At 43.9% G+C, this 17,698-nt stretch overlaps 1 long non-coding RNA gene and 1 pseudogene across 1 annotated transcript in view; one reads left to right on the forward strand and one right to left on the reverse strand.

The window, feature by feature from the left end:
• Window positions 1–17,698, forward strand: part of LOC147747511 (uncharacterized) — a 153,894-nt gene that overhangs the window by 124,003 nt on the left and 12,193 nt on the right. Inside the window, exon 2 of the long non-coding RNA XR_015299642.1 lies at window positions 10,298–10,435. This is a non-coding gene — a long non-coding RNA (uncharacterized LOC147747511). The remainder of the gene's footprint in view (window positions 1–10,297; window positions 10,436–17,698) is intronic.
• LOC147747512 (neuropilin-1 pseudogene) lies at window positions 11,667–17,508 on the reverse strand (annotated as a pseudogene).

A 17,698-nucleotide genomic window follows, 5' to 3' on the forward strand; every position in this document is an offset into this window, starting at 1 on the left:
GCAAAATGGAAGAAGGTTATTCTATATGAAGGCTTAATGTTTGTTACTAAATTCTAGAGTTTGTTTTTGTTTTACACCCTCCTTACTAACAATGCTGAAGAATATTATTTAATGCACTCAGTCATCATTTCCAATGCTATAATCCTGCATTCACATTAAAGTGTTCCAAAGTTGTACTATTCTCTAACAGAGATTTGGAAGCGTGATCATAAAGCTGTGGCTTGAAATCAAGTGAGCTGAAATCGCATCTTCTGTGACTTTCAGAATATTTCAGCTTCAATTTTGAATATTGTGTGGAAAGTCATTTAACAACACAATATGTTGTCAAGGAGTTACACAAAATACTTATATCTATAACATATTCCCAGTGAGTAAGAGAAAGAAGCAGAGGGATTTGTCAGGGTAAAAGGGAAAGGCAGAGCGGGGAATCTTTTATTGGAAGTCTATGAATACCTACTGCACAAGTTGTATGATGCTCTTCAATTTCCTAGGGTGCAGAGCATTTGTGGTTAAATTGGTAAACAAGTCCCCTGTAGAATTTAAACAAGCTATTGACATTGATATATATATATATATATATATATATATATATATATATATATATATATATATATTACCTACTGGCGGTCGCCAGTAGGTAGTTATAGTTAGGATTTTTTTCAATGTTAAATCTCAAAATTCTATTTGGAATAACTTTGGCACCGGTTGACGAATCTGCCTGAAAATTTCCTGAAAATGGCCTCGTCGAGCTCTGGTTCTTCCTTGGAAGTTTGGGGGGGATACGTCAAGCGGGGGCCGAGATAAAAGGGGGGTCCCAAAACGCGTTTTCCCCATGTTAATTTCCATAGGGCGGTCGATTTCACTTTTAGCCCGAACGGCTGAATGGATTTCCACCAAACTTGGCAAAATTGTAGGGACTGGTAGCCCGATGTGCCTTTGCTATGTCTCAAGATATGTGCTGCAGTGGATTTTGAGTAATTTAGGTTCAAAAAAATATATATATCTATAGGCGCTCTCCGGTGCGCGCACCGGAGAGCGCTCCAGGCGCGCCACGCGACTTGCGCGCAGAAAGCGGATTGGCTCTCAGTTGTCTGTAAACATTCTAAACAGTCCGGAGCGGCCGCCATCTTGTGTCTCGGTAGGATCGAGACACGAGAGGTGGGCAAAACAAAGAGGGAAATGACCATAAGGGGGCAGGGTAGACCCCCCCTTGACCCCCTAGGTTTGATGTTGGGGCTATAAAAGGGCCCCGCGGGGCATTTAAAATATATATTTTTTTTTTTGTTTTGCGCGGGGGAAGCGCCCGGTACGCGCACCGGGGAGCGCACCGGGGAGCGCACCAGGGAGAAAAGAGAATGGCAGAGTTTTAAAATTTAAGTCATTTTATATAAATGGGAGGTAGTTCTGAAAAGAACTGTTTTTTTATTCTTTTTGTTGTTTTATATTTTTTTTCGGAGTTTTTAAACTTTTTTTGCTTTTTTTTGGTTTTTATGAACATTTTTTGTTTTTTTTGTATTTTTTAAGGAGAGAAACAAAAACCAAGCATTTCAAAAGGGCTCAACAGGAGAAAAAAAAAAGGGCAACAAATTAATATTTCCTTTGGCACTTGTGGTTTTCCCAAGCACGATTAATAAGAGTGATGCATTGCTCACCATAGCAAATCGTTTGACCACAAAATTTACAAACCATTTTAAAATTTGAAAAGTTGGTTTGTATGATGGAGCATGTCTCCCTAACTTCCGGTCCTGATGGGGTGGGAACAGTAGTTTTGGAGGTTCTGGCAGAAGATTGTACAGGGTTTTTGGCCAGTTCCCTGACCTCTGCCCTAGAATAGTTGTTGGGATGTTTTCTAACCATATGCCTAATCATTGTGTGGTTGCCGAAGGAGTACTTCTTGTTGGGATTCCCCCTTGACATCTCCTGATGACAGATAAGGCAGGTTGCTTTAGGTGCATTCACTTTTTTTTTGTCACTCGGGATAGAAAAAAATTGCCAAATTATGTGCTCTTTTGGTTTGTATGTTATGTTGTCCTCTGGGACGAATCTACTGTCCTCTTCGTCCTCATCCTCCTCCTGTTCTGGATCTCCACCACTGTGAAGTTGAGGAGGTCCTTGTGGTGGTGGTGGTGGTGGTGGTGGTGGTCCAGAAGATCCAGCAGCTGCAGCTAATGTAGCCATTTTCTATAGATAAAAGTAAAGGTCTTCCTCTCTCAAAGCAAAAAGGTAGAATAAGGAAAAGAGGTGGGGGCTTTCCTCATTTGAAAAAAAAAATATCATGAACCAATGAGAAGTGTTAATTTTAGGTCACATGACTAGGGGTTTTATCATTATGAAACAAAAACTGTTATGAACCAATCAAAAGTGTTATTTTTAGGGCACATGACCCGACGCGCTTACGCTACGCGCCCCGGGGCGTGCCCGGGGGCGTGCTCCGGGTCGCGTAGCGTAAGCGCGTCGGTGCGCTTACGTCGTGCGTTTCACGCATACGCGGCTACGCGATACGTCACGATCATGTTTTCGTTCGCGATATTGGCGCTCACGGGACGCTCCTCGGAGCGCGCCCCGGGGCGCTTTTCAGAAATACGCTTTTCGGGGCGCTCCCCGGGGCGCGCTCCGGGAGCGCTCCCCCAAAAAATTAAAAAAAAAATGGGATAATTGTAGGGACAGGTAGCCCTATTCTGAAGTGGTTTGTAAAAAAATTAACTTTAGAAAAATATGTATTGTGCTACATTGGGCTTAATATATGTTAGAGCCAAAATGTAGCCCAAATGTAGCCCAAAGTAGCCCAATGTAGCCCAAAGATGGCCACCAGAGACCAAAAATTGTAAATGTAGCCCAAATTTCAACTAGATGTAGCCCAACTGTAGCCCAATGACAGAATGTACCAGAGTGTTAAAAAGAACAACTAGAGTGCTAACAGTCTTATTTATAAAGTGAAAGTTATAGTTAGGAATTAGCATTAAAAAAACCTATGAAATTCACTGAAAAAACCATAGGTTTCACACCAGTTATAGTTAGGAATTAGCATTTAAAAAACCTATGAAATTCACTGAAAAAACCATGGGTTTCACACCGGTTATAGTTAGGAATTAGCATTTAAAAAACCTATTAAATTCACTGAAAAAACCATAGGTTTCACACCAGTTATAGTTAGCTGGAAATTTTACTGATATAAAACCATTGAAATTCCCACGTTATAGTTAGTCGGACTCACTTGTCACTGACCATGTCATGAGTGATGTAATATGTGATGTCATCAGCAGTGCATTGCACGCGCAAGTTATAGTGAGTCCGACTAACTATAACGTGGGAATTTCAATGGTTTTATATCAGTAAAATTTCCAGCTAACTATAACTGGTGTGAAACCTATGGTTTTTTCAGTGAATTTAATAGGTTTTTTAAATGCTAATTCCTAACTATAACCGGTGTGAAACCCATGGTTTTTTCAGTGAATTTCATAGGTTTTTTAAATGCTAATTCCTAACTATAACTGGTGTGAAACCTATGGTTTTTTCAGTGAATATATATATATATATATATATATATATATATAAAATATTGTTTATATTAGGAGTGTTAGAAATGGGATCTCTGCTTGGCTGAGGGTTGCGCCAAAGCCAGGCAGAGACCACCACTCTAGTCAGGGCAAGGGAGTTACACGCCAAGAATAACCCCTGCTCACCCCCTTGGCAACGTGACACGAGCAGTAAGGCTTATCCCAGAGGCAATGTGTAAAGCATTTGCGCACGCACCGACCAGCAAAAATATCCCAGGCCCCCCACAAAAGGAACTCCACACAAGGTTATATCAAAAATAGCCGTTGTATTTTCAAAACACATCAGATAGTAATCACACAATTTTCATTGTGCCAACTGGCACGGGCAATATTTACGAGGGAATATTAACACATGACAGGGCAACTTGGGCCACTGTCAGAATTAGCACTTGGTAAAGAAATAGGAAAAGATTACATATGAACTTAGAACACAGCCAGTAATCACTGGCAGACACTATACTCAGCATCAACCTGACGTATCTATGTTGTAATATAGATCACAACAGGCACAATATCCCACAAGTCTAAATACATTAGACCCTAACCACCTAAGTAAAAATTACACTAGGGCCATAAATCACACAGGGAAGTATAATCTCCCTAACACTAACCTAAACAGGTAAAACAACCTCCTATGCCTAAACCACATCTAGAGGTATCAAACAGGGTGCGCAAAACATACTATACACAATACATTTCCTAGCACCAAAAGCATTAGCACATCAATCACTTTAGCACATAAATCACATTAGGGCCTGACGCTCTGTAAAAATACCCATCCCCCTGGCCAACTGGCCATCTAAAAAGGGGGCTCAAATGCCCTATGTCCAGAGAGTCAGGGCTGCTGGTTAGGCAGTGAAAATCAAGGTTGCGCCACTGCGCAAAGCCTAAACGTTGCAGCTGCCCACTACTTGCTGGGCAGCTGAGAACCATAAACTGGAGGCCTAAACGCTGCAGCTGGCACTAAGTGCTGCGCAACTGTGGATGCCGAGGTAGGGCGAAGGAGTGCGACTCACTCCTAGATTCCAAAGAACATGTCCCCTGAAAGAAATGCCTAAACGGTGCAGCTGCCGACTACTTGCTGGGCATATGGAAAGTAAAATGCGGCATGGGCCCTCGCTGGTCCTTGAACAAACTGCTCCACAGGTTGGACTCTCTAGGCCCTGAAATAAACATGTCTCTAGGAGCCCTCTGGCTCCTGAACTAATTATGCACCAACTGGAGTGGAAGACTTTGCCCCCCAAGCACTGTGGAGCGCATTGGCGCTTTTAAGGTATCTAGGGACAGCGTTGAAGCCACACGGGGCTCTGGGAATAATGTTGGTGACAAATGCCCATCATGGGCAGCATCGGCAAACGGGGCCTTGGGACCCCCACGGGGGCCCTCTATGAAAAAGAAATGCCCAATCATTAGAGCGGCCCACTAAGCACACGGGCCGCTCTGACTCTGTGCCTTGTACTGGCACAGCCAACAAGATCTGCTCCCTCAGGGAGCCGGATGCCACCATGTCCCCTGCCCAGCCCTTACACACCGGGCTCCGGCGTAAAGGACTACTCCTCTTTCGTTGTGCAGGGGGGGAGGCACTGACAAATGTGCCTCGTGCCCCCTCCTCAGGACATCGGCGGTGGCGCTTGCGGCGCTCTTTCTCTTCGTGAGAGCCCTGCCTTCACAACTTGCCCGGCTTCACCCGGTCCCCCATCTCGGGACCGGGACTTGGGAGGTAGAGCCCTCAAGGCTCCGGGCTCACTCTTCGTCCGGGGCTCCCACCAGCGCATGGGAGCCTCGCACCACTCAGCTACTTCCTCTTCTGCAGGCCCAGCCGCAGGCCTCGCCCACATCCCGGATGAAGGGCGCCTGACTTCCGGTGCGGCCATACGGGCTGCGGCGGTGATTTCTTCTCTTGGGCAAAACGATGGGTAGGCTCCCTCGAGACTAAGAATGAATATGGCAAGCAGGGTGGCACCCACTAGGGCTCCCATAAGCGTGGTGGGCACCCGCCGTAATTTAAGAAGGAAAACGAGGACGCGGGGTAGGCACCTGCGCACTGGGAATCAGCAAATAAGCAGGCATAATGCAGGGTGAGCACCTGCAAAATTACACGTTTAAAATAAGCGGGGTGGGCACCCTCGCTGCCATTATAAATGCAGCAGTGAGGGGTAGGCTCCCTCAAGATAAGGGATTAACAAGAAGAATGCACACAACGCTCCCAGGGCGCTAAAAGGTGCAGCAAGGTCCTGGAGACTTGAAAGGCAAAGCAAAAAGTGTCCCAGGGCAAGGAAAAGTCCCCCAGCCATCCCAGACAAGGCAGATGGGTCCCCAAGAAGTCCTCCAGGCATCCAGGGGCAGGGCAGGGCCCAGGGAGGCAAGCCTTTCCCTGGGCCCCAGCAGCAGCACGCCCCTGTTAGATTCAAGTCAGGAACAAGAACATATACACAGAAATCCTTTGTCCCCAAAGGTGCAGGCAAGGGGCGAACCATATGCAACTGGTTTGGGAGCACTTTGTTTTGCTCAGCCCCTCTCCCTTTTCACAGGACAGGCCAGGGACATCAGTCACACCACAGGGGGTGGAGCCAGCATTGTGGAGGGAAGGCCCAGCCCTATTCAGGTCCCAGGTGTAACTCCTCCCTTCCATCTACATGCAGATCTCCCCATTCACCACCGGGCAGACCCATCCTGACTCCTGGAGTCAAGCACACCAGCCAGCTCCAGCCAATCACAAGTCAGAAAGTCAATTCACATTCACTGCACAAACTTGCCAACTTCTAAAAGTGGCACTTCTCCACTAGACGCAATAAATCTGCACACATCATCGCGCAGCATTTAATCTCATGAGTTCGCACATACCAAACTTGACCCTGCACTCCCCACACATCAGGAAATACAATGGACACACATATTCCCCATGCATTCCTATGGGAGGGCAGGCCAATCTCACCACACACACTCAGAGAGCGCACACACTTTACACTCAGCCACGGTGCTAAAGTGCGCAGAGACCAGAAATCAACTAACATCATGTCATTATTAAAGGTAAAAAGTTCAAGGGTGAACCTGCCAAAAGGGCCAAGTCCAGCAAGGAGTTTAATATTTTTCTACATTAATAAGGTTAATCATATAGGTACTGCATTTAAAGTGAAGTACAGTCCCTACTGTTGCACTGATTGGAGTAGTAATCGTAAATTTAAACTCTCCAAAGTACAACACGTTTCCTACTGTTGCACTGACAGGAGTAGGAAGAGTAAATTTAACTCCTCCAAAGTAAAACTTTTCCTACTGCTGTGCAGTTTGGTGTGGTAATAGTAAACTTAACCTCTTCGAAATCCAATGCCTTCCCGACTGTTATTTTGACTGGAGCAGGAATAGTAAATCTAACCCCTCCAAAGTACAAAACTTTCCCTACTGTTGCATAAACTAGAGTGGGAATAGTATATCTAATATTTTCAGACTTCAATACTTTTCCTAATATTGAATAAATGCATTTTATAGTATTATTTGTTTATTTGTTATATTTTAGATCATTTATTTCTATTCTCTCTTTATTTTATTGTTTATAGCGTTTTTTGGAAATGTGTTTTTTTAAATTTGTTGTATTGTACTCTTTGGCTAAATTAATTCATATCTTTTGTAATTGAGCTGTTTTTTTATTTTTTTTCTGTGTTTTTAATTCTGTGTCAATTTGGTGTATAAATTCAATTTGGTGTATATACATATCTCAATATATATGCTTTTTACAGTAGTACATTTTAAATATTAAAGCAAATAAAATTAATATAATTTTAAATATAAATGTTAAATAATTGTGTTACACTATATATATAGATATATATATATATATATATATCTATATATATACACACACACACACACACTCACACATATGTATGTGTTTATATAAGTATATATTTGTATATATAGTATTAACAGTTAGTAGGATCTATTTAATTTTATTATTTAATGTAATTTGATACGGCAAGAAACAGCCACTGAGAACACGCTCTTAAATTGTGGAAAGTCCCGCCCCAGTGGGCGTAATGGAAATGGGCATGCTGGTACATATAGTCCAAAGTATAGCCACTATAGACTCCTGGGGCCTCATTTATGAGGCCTTGCGTCAGTTTTGCGCTGCGGATGCGTCACTTTTTGTGACGCATCTGCGGCGTAAAACATGCGCCTTGTTGCGCCATATTTAAAAAGTGACGCATCTAGGTAGATGCGTCACTTTTTAAACCCCTGCGCCACATTATACCTGCGTCAGGTATAATGTATGCAGAGGGGGCGTTCCCCCGCAAAAAGCCTTGTAATAGTGACGCAGTGAAATCTATGAGATTTCACTGCGTCACTTTTAGGATGCTGTTGCGTCAAAATCTTGCGCCTGCCTCACAGCAGGCGTAAGACTGACGCAAGCCCTTTCACATGGGGCTTTCCCCATGTGACAGGACGCATTGCTGGAGATGCGTCACTTTTGTGACACACTCCAGCAATGCCTCACTTTTGTGCTTACAGATGCGTCAAAAATACTGACGTATCTGTAAGTCCTTGCGACATGATGCGTCATACATTAAATATGACGCATCATTGGTGTCGCAAGGAGTGCGCAGTGAAAAGTGACGCATCGCTGTTTTCACGCAGCGATGCGTCACTTTTCATAAATGAGGCCCCTGGCTCTTCTTTCACCAAGTGGCTGGCGCTTGTGCGTTTACTAAAATCAAACATCCATGCACGGTGAATGTCAAGCAGACACTGCGTCTCGGAGCTAAGATCTCTGCATGCGAGGCCCCCCACTGTCCATTCCTCACGCTGGTGTATCCCAGCACGCTGGAGCCGCCGAAGACATATATATTTTTATATTAAAATTCTATATTTTTTATATTTTGGGAAGATAATAGTTTCAAAGATATTTCCCCCCAATATTTTTGTACTTACCATTATAAGTATTGGAACACAATATTGTGTACAACATTTTTTGTCAATGATATTCTTTACCACAATATTGTGCCAGTGATCCAAACAAATTTAGTGAAGAATCACAAAATGCTGTTTAACTCTTAAGAACTAAAAAGTTGCACTGCTGTATATTGTACTGTGTCCCAGATCCTTACTGTGGCTCAGATCCGCTACTAATTTTGTTGTATATTTGCTTCATGTCATGTAAATAACCTATGTACATAAATTATAGTTGTGAAGACAGATAATCCCAGCTTGAAATACTTCTTCCTTTCAAAATAAAGTCAAGCATGTTTCTTATCATGTTAATGAAGTAGTAAGATTGTTTTCTAAACCAAACTATAAGTCATTTCTTTTGTAACATTCTTCATTGTAAGAAGTATTTTATTATTCAGAATGGCTGCTTAAGTAGGACATGCTTGACAAGCAAGGTGGAATTTTGTATAATGGTATCCTATTTGAATATCTGATAGCGAGGCAAGACTCAGGATGTCTAGGATATTTTACACCCATAAGAGAAGCGTTTTGCCAAGAGATTTAAAACAGAACCACTAGTTTATTAGATATGTTGCCAATGTTCACTATACATAAAGGCCAGGCACCCTTCAATAAGCCTCTAGGACGTGAATTACAGAATACACACCAGTCACAAAGTGCACATTTTTCACTGCATAATTTTTCTCAAAGCTCTGCAATCATAGCATTTCTTTATGTCTTGGGGCCTGATTACGAGTTTGGCGGTGTGGGAGCAGGCTGCCATGCCAGTGCCCTGCTCGCACACCACCAAACTTGACTGCCGACCGCCTGCCAGATTAGGAGTTTTCTCCTGGTCTGGCTGGTGGTGCTTTGGCGGACCCAGGCGGTGAGCCTGTGAAAGGAACTGCAATGGGAACGCCAAAGCATGTTCCCCCATGGCATGGACTGTTAAATCCATGCTGTCCAAGAAAAGGGGGTATATGCAGACAGGGGGCACAACATGTGCCCCCCTACATGCATCTCCTGGCCCTGAGGCAACAGGGGGCCCTGTAGGGACCCGATAGTTTCCTCCTTGCTACCTTTTGGTGGATGTGACCAAACTTGCAATATGCTTGGTGGTGCCACAGTGGCACCTCCATCATATTGCAGCCTGACACCACTGCAACACCACTGAGGGATCACAGATCCCTGGGTGGTTGTCTTTTGTCAGTCCGACTGACAAACTCATAATGGGGAGGTATGACCACCGGTGTGGTAGTGCCTGCAACGCCAGCATGGGTTTGGCGGTCTATCGGACCGCCAACTCATAATCAGGTCCTAGGTCTTTTTTTTGGTTTCTATGACATTGTTATCATCACCAACTGTGAAGAACACACATAGTGAAAAGTGATAATTGTGCACTCTTGTCTTTGTCCTCAGAGTCATCGTCCAAAAACGTTTTTGGCTCATGATTCACCCCAGTACTTGCCAAGTTGCCTTTGCTCTGCTCCTTCCCTTACAGTTCAGGATAGGGAATTGTGATTGGGAACATTCCAGAGATTTAGCATATTTCTTCACCACAGGAATCCTTTACTATCCAAAGAGAGAAAGTGAGTTGTTGAGCCATCTGGATCATAAATGTATTTAAGCTTGAAGTGCATTTATCACTAGCATACCACCACTGTAGCACATGGCATATGTACTGTGAATGGAAATAGAAGATAAAAGGTAAAATTGCTTAAACATTTTTTCATATCCTTATAGATATGCTTAAATAGTTGTGCTTGTTCTTGCCAGTGTTGGAGGCTGATGATCATATTATACCTGTTTGCAATTTGCAGGACGAAGAAATCATCTGCAGGCACAAATTAAACATTGCTTGGGTCAGATAAATGGGATAAAGACAACAAAAGTTTGGATGTAGACAAATATGCTTCTGGTCTGCCGTCCTCACCCTTCTCATCATCTAGCACCACATGGTATGTCACTTTCTGATAAAATATGTAATATTACATATTGCTTATCCATCATGAAATGTCCTCTAATATTCTTATTTTTATTTTTGAAAATCATTTTGAAAAGAATGCATGTGTATGGGAACTAATATTTTGTGTTTGTTTTCTACATATTTATTTAAAAGGTTTTATATAGCGCTGGCTAGACCCAGAGGTATCAGAGCGCTTTACATGAGTATCAGATCATAGTTACAGGTTACATCATTACAAAGGTTACACAGTTATAAGAGAATGGAAACATATTTACTTGTAAGGTCGAGATAAACAATAGGCACAAATACGTAAGGGGAAAAGCAGGCAAGGGGAGAGATTCAGGGGAGGGAGGGTAGGAGCAGGGGAAGTAGACAGATAATGAAGGTGGGAAAGAGGGGGGAGGGTGAGAGACACAGAATGGAAAGAGGAGGGGAAGGGTGACGGGGAAACAAACCGGTAGACGAGTCAAAGCAACGTCCAAAGTCCAGTAAGCTGTGATCCCATGGGAAGTAGTATCACTTCCCTATCTCTGTTGCAAGAGGCTCCCTTTACGCAGTGGACTCTCCCAGAGGGGTCTCTGAGACTCCAAGGCCTACATACTGGATCCTTCCCCAAAAAGGGGAGAGGGAGTGCTTTGGCAAGGGGTGCCATACCATACCTCATCTGTGAGTGGCTCCCATGGCACAGTGGTCACTCTCAGCGGGTTCGCTGAGACTCCAGAGTATACATATTGGATCTTTCCCCAACAAGGGGAGAAGGAGTGCTAAGTCAAAGGGCGCAAAGAACAGGGGGCTAGGCAGAGTAGCAGGTAAGGGGAGAGATTAAGGGGAGACGGGATAGGGGCTAGGGAAGTAGACAAAGAGAGAAAGAGTACTAAATGGGAAAATATTTAATTAATGGGTTTTATATAGCGCTGGCTAGACCCGATGGAATCAGAGTGCTTTACATGAGGAACAATAATATTGCAATTTACATCAGTTAAAAGTTACATAAGTATCAAGAAAAGCATTTAAAGAACATAGGGGACAAGGTGGATGGAGCAAGGAAGGATAAGGACAACATAGGGGACAATGTGGATGGAGCAAGGAAGGCTAAGGGGCCGATTTAAAGGAATCAAGAGAAGCGCTGGCATTTTGCCTCGAGGTCAAGGGTGCAGGTCCTCACTGAGTCAGCATCTGCCCTCAGATCACTGAGTTTGGACCCCATCTCAAATTTAAAGGCATCAAAGAAGGTGCTTGAAAACCTGTATCCACTCCTTAATGGAATCTTCTCTAGGAGTCCATCCATTCTCAGGGTAATTGAGCCGTGACCTTTCGGCGGACCAGTTGGTGCTGTATTGGGTTGAAACTGTGATCTGGTTAGAATCAATTTTTCTGGATTCCATGCCAAGTGGTTCCTTGCACTCTTCAGTTCCACTTTCCTGTAAGACAGTGTAGTTAGCGGTGAATCCCTCCATAACGGTGGCGCTGTCGGTGAAAAAGCTCAAAGCAAGGATGCTAGTGGAGGAGCGAATCCGGGCTGGGTTGGTCTGTTCACAGTAACGACCTATGTGTGGACCAACATCAGGCAATCCATCCCAGATTTCCAACCGGTCATACAGCAGTATACTCCTTGGGGGGATTGGTGTCCCCCTCCATGTCAAAGCTTTCAAACTCCAATATCATTTCTGCCATGTTGGGGGCAAAAATAATGTACATGCATTCCAGGTTATTCGGATACTTCTTGGGGAACCTCGGGCACTTGATCACTCCATTCGGCGCCGTGAAGTTTCTGGAACATTCCGACCCTGTTTTGTAGATTTCATAGCAGATGGAGAACCCAGCTCCATGAGTTTCGTAATCGGAGACAAATGTGATGAACATGGAGGGTCCAGACGAAACTAGTTGAGAGGGAGCAATCTTACCACAGAACTTCCCCAAAAGCCTCCCATTGGCATTTTCTCCCTCGATTATCTCCATGTAGTCCTACTTGCATTCTCTGTCCTCCAGGTCGAAGTGTGGGTTGAAGTTGATCATAATTTTCTTGTCCGGGTCGGGAGCCTGGATAAGCCATTCACACTTCTGGCTCGGATGGTAGGAGTGAGGCTAGTTGGCCGAAGTGAGATATCCTGGGCTTGCGATTTTTATGATTTTCCCGCATTTATCATTGCTCAGAGCCCCAGACGCTGCCAGGGCCAGCAGCAGCCGGGCACGACGAGTTGATGACTGTTGGACTTGGCCCTTTTTGCAGAGTTATCCCCAAACGTTTTGCCTTCTTCCTCCTATGTTTCTGACCCTCTTTTTGTTGACTTTAGGACTCTTGGCATATGCTCTTGCCCTTAAAACATGGTATGATTGGTTTACACCTGTTTTGTCTATTTAATTTACTTGTAAGTCCCTTGTAAAGTGGTATACCATATACCCAGGGTCTGTAAACTAAATACAACTAATTGGCCTGCAGCGGGGCCTGCGCCATTCACAGACGTGGCCTTTCAAACCTGTCTCAGGCCTGCCACTGCAGGGCCTGCATGTGCAGTTCACTGCATCACTGACTTGACATTTAAAACTACTTGCCAAGCCTTAAACTCCCCTTTTTACGACATATAGGTCACCCCTAAGGTAGGCCCTAGGTAGTCCTATGGGCAAGGTGCTGTGTAGGAGAATGGTAGGATGTGTTCCTTTATTGTGTGGCATGTCCTGGTAGTGACAAACACCCTTTCTCACTACAGTGAGGCCTACTTCTCTCATAGGCTAGCACTGGGAATTTTCTTATATATGTTTAAGTGGTAATTCCTTATCTGAAAGGAGTAGTGCTGCCATGTTTGGCATGTTTAGAATGGTAGTGATGAAGCACACTTACTGGTGTGGATGGAGTTATTTATTACTAGTAAATGCCACTTTTAGGAGGTGGTCATTTCTCTGTGCTTAAAACTCTGTGTCCTTTGCAGCCTCATTCCAATCCATGTCTGGGCATGGTTGAGAGCTACATTTTGTGGATACTTTCCAGACAGCCTTCACACAGGATGGGCTGGGTGGATCTGCATACTGATAATCTTCCTGGGCTGGGAGACAGAGAGGCAGGGCGCACTTATGTGTGTATAGTTTCTGCCCTCACACAAACAGCTTGTGTACCCCCTACTGTACATCTGGAGCCAGGATAAGGATTGAAAGGGAGTGTTGGGCACTTGTAAGGTTTCTGTTGAAGTGGCCCCTAGGTCAAAGACATTTTGAATATAAGTACAGTGGCTCTGACCCCATGGTTTTAGAGCACTTTTGGAACTGGAACTGAACCTCTGTTAGAAGGATTGCTGTATTAGACAAAGGACTCATCTGGACTGCACTTCTGTTGTTGCCCGGCTACCTGCTACTTGCTACTTGCTGGTTGGCTTAAAGGACTCACTGGATTGCTTTCCTGCTTGTTTCCCTGCTGCCAGCTGCTTCCTGACTCTGTTCTGCAAGGACACTGTAGCACTGACCAGAGAGATCGCCATCAAGACTGCTGGACTGGCTGTGTTAGTATCTCTGCCTACTGCTGCCTGCCTGGTGCTTCTCCCCCAGTGTTCTCCCAGGGAAGCCCAGTGCATGGTGGGTGCTGGTTGTGCTCCTTGTCTCTAATAGTATAGTGCCTAGGGAGCGCTTCATTTTACACTATTTTGATACCCGGTACAGGGAGAGGGTCTCATTTGTTCTTCTGTCCCACAGTGCATGGTGAGCGATTGTTACCTTTAAAGCCCCGCTACAGTGCAGAGCTCGCTGTGAGTGCCCTTGCCTGGGACTGCAGTGGGTGAGCACCTTCCCTCTTTAAAATAATGATGGAACGTGGAGTTTGCCTTTAGTGCTCCTGCCTGGGTGCTCAACGACAGCAGCGTGTGAGGCATACCTCACAAGACTGTGGGTCTTGTAAACAAGGCCGCCAACGATCAAGAAGAAGGTCAGCCCACTGAGTAACAGCATTTCCCCTAATGGGAGTGCCAACACACTCTTCTCTAACCTTGTGATCTTGGGGGACCCGAGTGGTCTTGGCATTGTTAAGCTGACGTCCAGAGCGGCTGCTCTTCAAACAAGTACTTCAGAACAGAATAACTCGGCTTGCCAGAAAATCTGCCAGCGCTCCTTGCAGCGGCTCTGTCTTGGCTATAGTAACAGCGGACTGAGAGGAGGGATCCAGCCATGCTGTAGGTCCAGAGTGGCTATGTTGCATGGGAAAGCGGCATTGGGTTCAGCAGCTGCACCTTGCGTGTGCAAACAGCTGCCTTCTGCAAAGCTGCATGTAGGAGACCCAGTGAGGACTCCCCGCTGAATTCGACAGTTTGTGCCCCCCCTTGAGATTTGGGGTCATTTACTTGAGCATTGCATTATGGGTTGAGCCCTCGATGGAGGCCCCCCCAGTCAGAAACTTACCACGTTTGTGATCACTTCTTTGAATTACCATACTCACTGTAGGAGGCACACAGGTGCTACTATGCCCTATGTTCTTACTGGTGATGTTTTTGTGATTTCATAGCCAACTGCTGCATTGCATGCTCTGATGTTTTCTAGTGTATACTGGTTCGATACCTACACTGTCAGGATAGTGTGTGCTATGTCAGCAATTGCATAATGTGTACAGTTATCGTGCTTCATGTATGTATTTCCTAGTGGGGTATTTGTCATGTACTAAATACCCACTGATAATGTGTTGTGTGTCACTGACGATCATTTTATTACTCAGGATAACAAGTAACATCTTTAAGGTATTGTTTTATTTGCACAGTACTTACGTTTTATGAGGCTTTGGCCTTATGATAATTCTACAATCTAGATACATATTTTATATATTCATGTGTGGAATCTCTTTTGTGTTACATTCATTGTGAAACTGGTGTGAGTGTGTTGTGCAAACGCTTTACATATTGCCTCTGATGATAAGTCTGACTGCTCTGTGCTAAGCTACCAGAGGTTGAGCAGAGGTTATCTTTGGTGTGTAACTTACTTACCCTGAATGGAATGGTGGGTTCTGCCTTACTTAGGTGCATACCCTAGCCAACCAGAAACCCAATTTTTATCAATGACTGAAAACACCCCTTCAAAAATACACTTTAAAAGTTGGATGGTGCTCATTTGCTTAACATTTTACAAGTGGAAATGGAGCATTATCACACCAAGGACTCAGATTCTAGAAGCTTCTCTGCCCCACAGTACCAGCAGGATTCAAGTGAGATTTCTGCTGAGTGAGCAAGGATCCCAGGTCACTTTTGTCTGAGGTTTTCTTTTAATTGAAAACATTTGCATTTTTTAGGACACCTGAATCTAATTCCAGGTATTTCTCACCTGACCTGCTCTTCACTAGTCTTCACACCAGCTATTTATGAAAACACGCCCCTCCTGTGGTTAAATGAAATACTGGCTGGATGTACAGAATATCTTCGTAGTTTGCACATTTTATTAATGTGAAAAATCTGTGAAGAGATGAGGTTTTGCATCACAGGATCTTCATTAATAACCGTAATCATTTCAATAATTCCCTGCGCTTATGTGGGAATGATCGTCTTGTTATATAGATTTGAGGTCGCCATCAGAAATAGGGATTAATTCCAAGCATTTGTGGACTGGAAGTAAACCAAACAAACGTGTAATTTTAGCATTCTGAAACATATTCACTAGAATCCATCGACTTCAATATAATCCATCTCTTTTTGGATTGTATGATACATTTCACTGTGTTATTGTTGGCTAATAAACCCCTGTCAGAGAAACCTATAGTTCATACCACTAGGAGGAAATAGCTCCACAGCCTGGCTGAGAAACATCCTTCTATAAGATAAATGTAGGTGACCATTTCAGCCACATTTTTCCAGGCACTATTATCTTGGGTCTGATAGAAAAGCGGACTCTAGTGTTGGTCAAGCTATTCTGAGGAATCTTTGTGGACTCTGTAATGAAAGTTCTTCCAGTATCTTATGTCAGTTAGAGTTTCTAGTTCTGGTACTTTATCATAGGAATCCTCATTGAAGTTCATTGGCCCTCACTCCTCCCTGACTTTATTTATTGAGCATCCGGTGTTAAAACATCCACATTTCTTTCCTAGCCTTTACTATTCATTGAAAAAAGAAATGACTCTTTGAGTCAACTGACAGTATAGTGCATCATGGGTAAAGAAAGCCACACAAAGTTTAAAGGGCGAGGTTTGTTTTTTTAACTCTTAAAATGTAAGCTGATGAGACTGCAATTTTCCTCATCATGTAAACATTTCAGCAGCAATTTGTGTTAAAGAAGCTGCACACAGTTTTAAGGTGGGCTTTTGGGTACTACGTAATGTCTAGAATTTGGAAACTCTTGTGTTGTGTGTGCTGCAACACAGAGACATGTTGAACTCTTTACCCTTTCTACTGACATATGGATATATATTGATATAAAGTTATCCGGAGTCCCGATATGCAGTCGGGAATTATTCTACCGATTAGGACTTCAATGAAGATTCCTTCAGTGTAGAACAAGTAAGTAATCATTTCTTCACAATGCTGAAGTAAATCAAAATGGCCTCCCCGAAAGCCAAGCTGGAATAGCTTGGCACCAGGAAAAGACTCCCTTAGGCTTCTCTTCCACAATGTTACAGCTGCTTCTATTGCATTGTATCACTAAGAGCCTTTAAAGCCTTCTCATTTGATCATGGCTTCACTATTCTGTCCATCAACACAGAGCATCCAGTTCCGAAAGATCAGGACAATATCACTTTTACCAAGGTTGGCCTTGACTATACAGACATCAAAAGATGATGCCCATCTTTGCAGCAGCCTGAAACTGCACTAGGCATGCCTGAGGCAGGTTATCCATCACTTGAGGTTTCACATTTCCTGCCTCTATAGATACTCAGGACCACTGAAAGATGAAAGGCCAAGATCCTTAAATGACAGGCACTATAGATGAAGGGCTTACTAAGGAACAAAGAGAAAATGTCTGAGAGTAGGGCACTCAAGGAAGACCATCGCAGGTAATACATCCTGCTGATGCCTACCCATGAGAGGATCAGCCTAGATATGAACATACTGGAGATGACTGCGCTAAAGACAAGCGCCATCCCATGAACATTGTCGGGAGCTCATTCATGTTTCCCACTGTCAATCAATCAAAAGAACATTTGGCACAGCATTCACATCAGATTTGGTTGCACATTCCTCACAATCTCCGGATGTTATTCTCTCTCGAATTTCATCAGTAGATGACATCCTCTCCTTCCAGCAGCAATAAAATGGGACAGTTAAGTAATTGAATATTGATGCAATTGCTCTTACAACTC

The sequence above is a fragment of the Lissotriton vulgaris genome, chromosome 1_1 (genome assembly GCF_964263255.1).
Source record: "Lissotriton vulgaris chromosome 1_1, aLisVul1.2, whole genome shotgun sequence".
In the NCBI taxonomy this organism is placed as follows: domain Eukaryota; kingdom Metazoa; phylum Chordata; class Amphibia; order Caudata; family Salamandridae; genus Lissotriton; species Lissotriton vulgaris.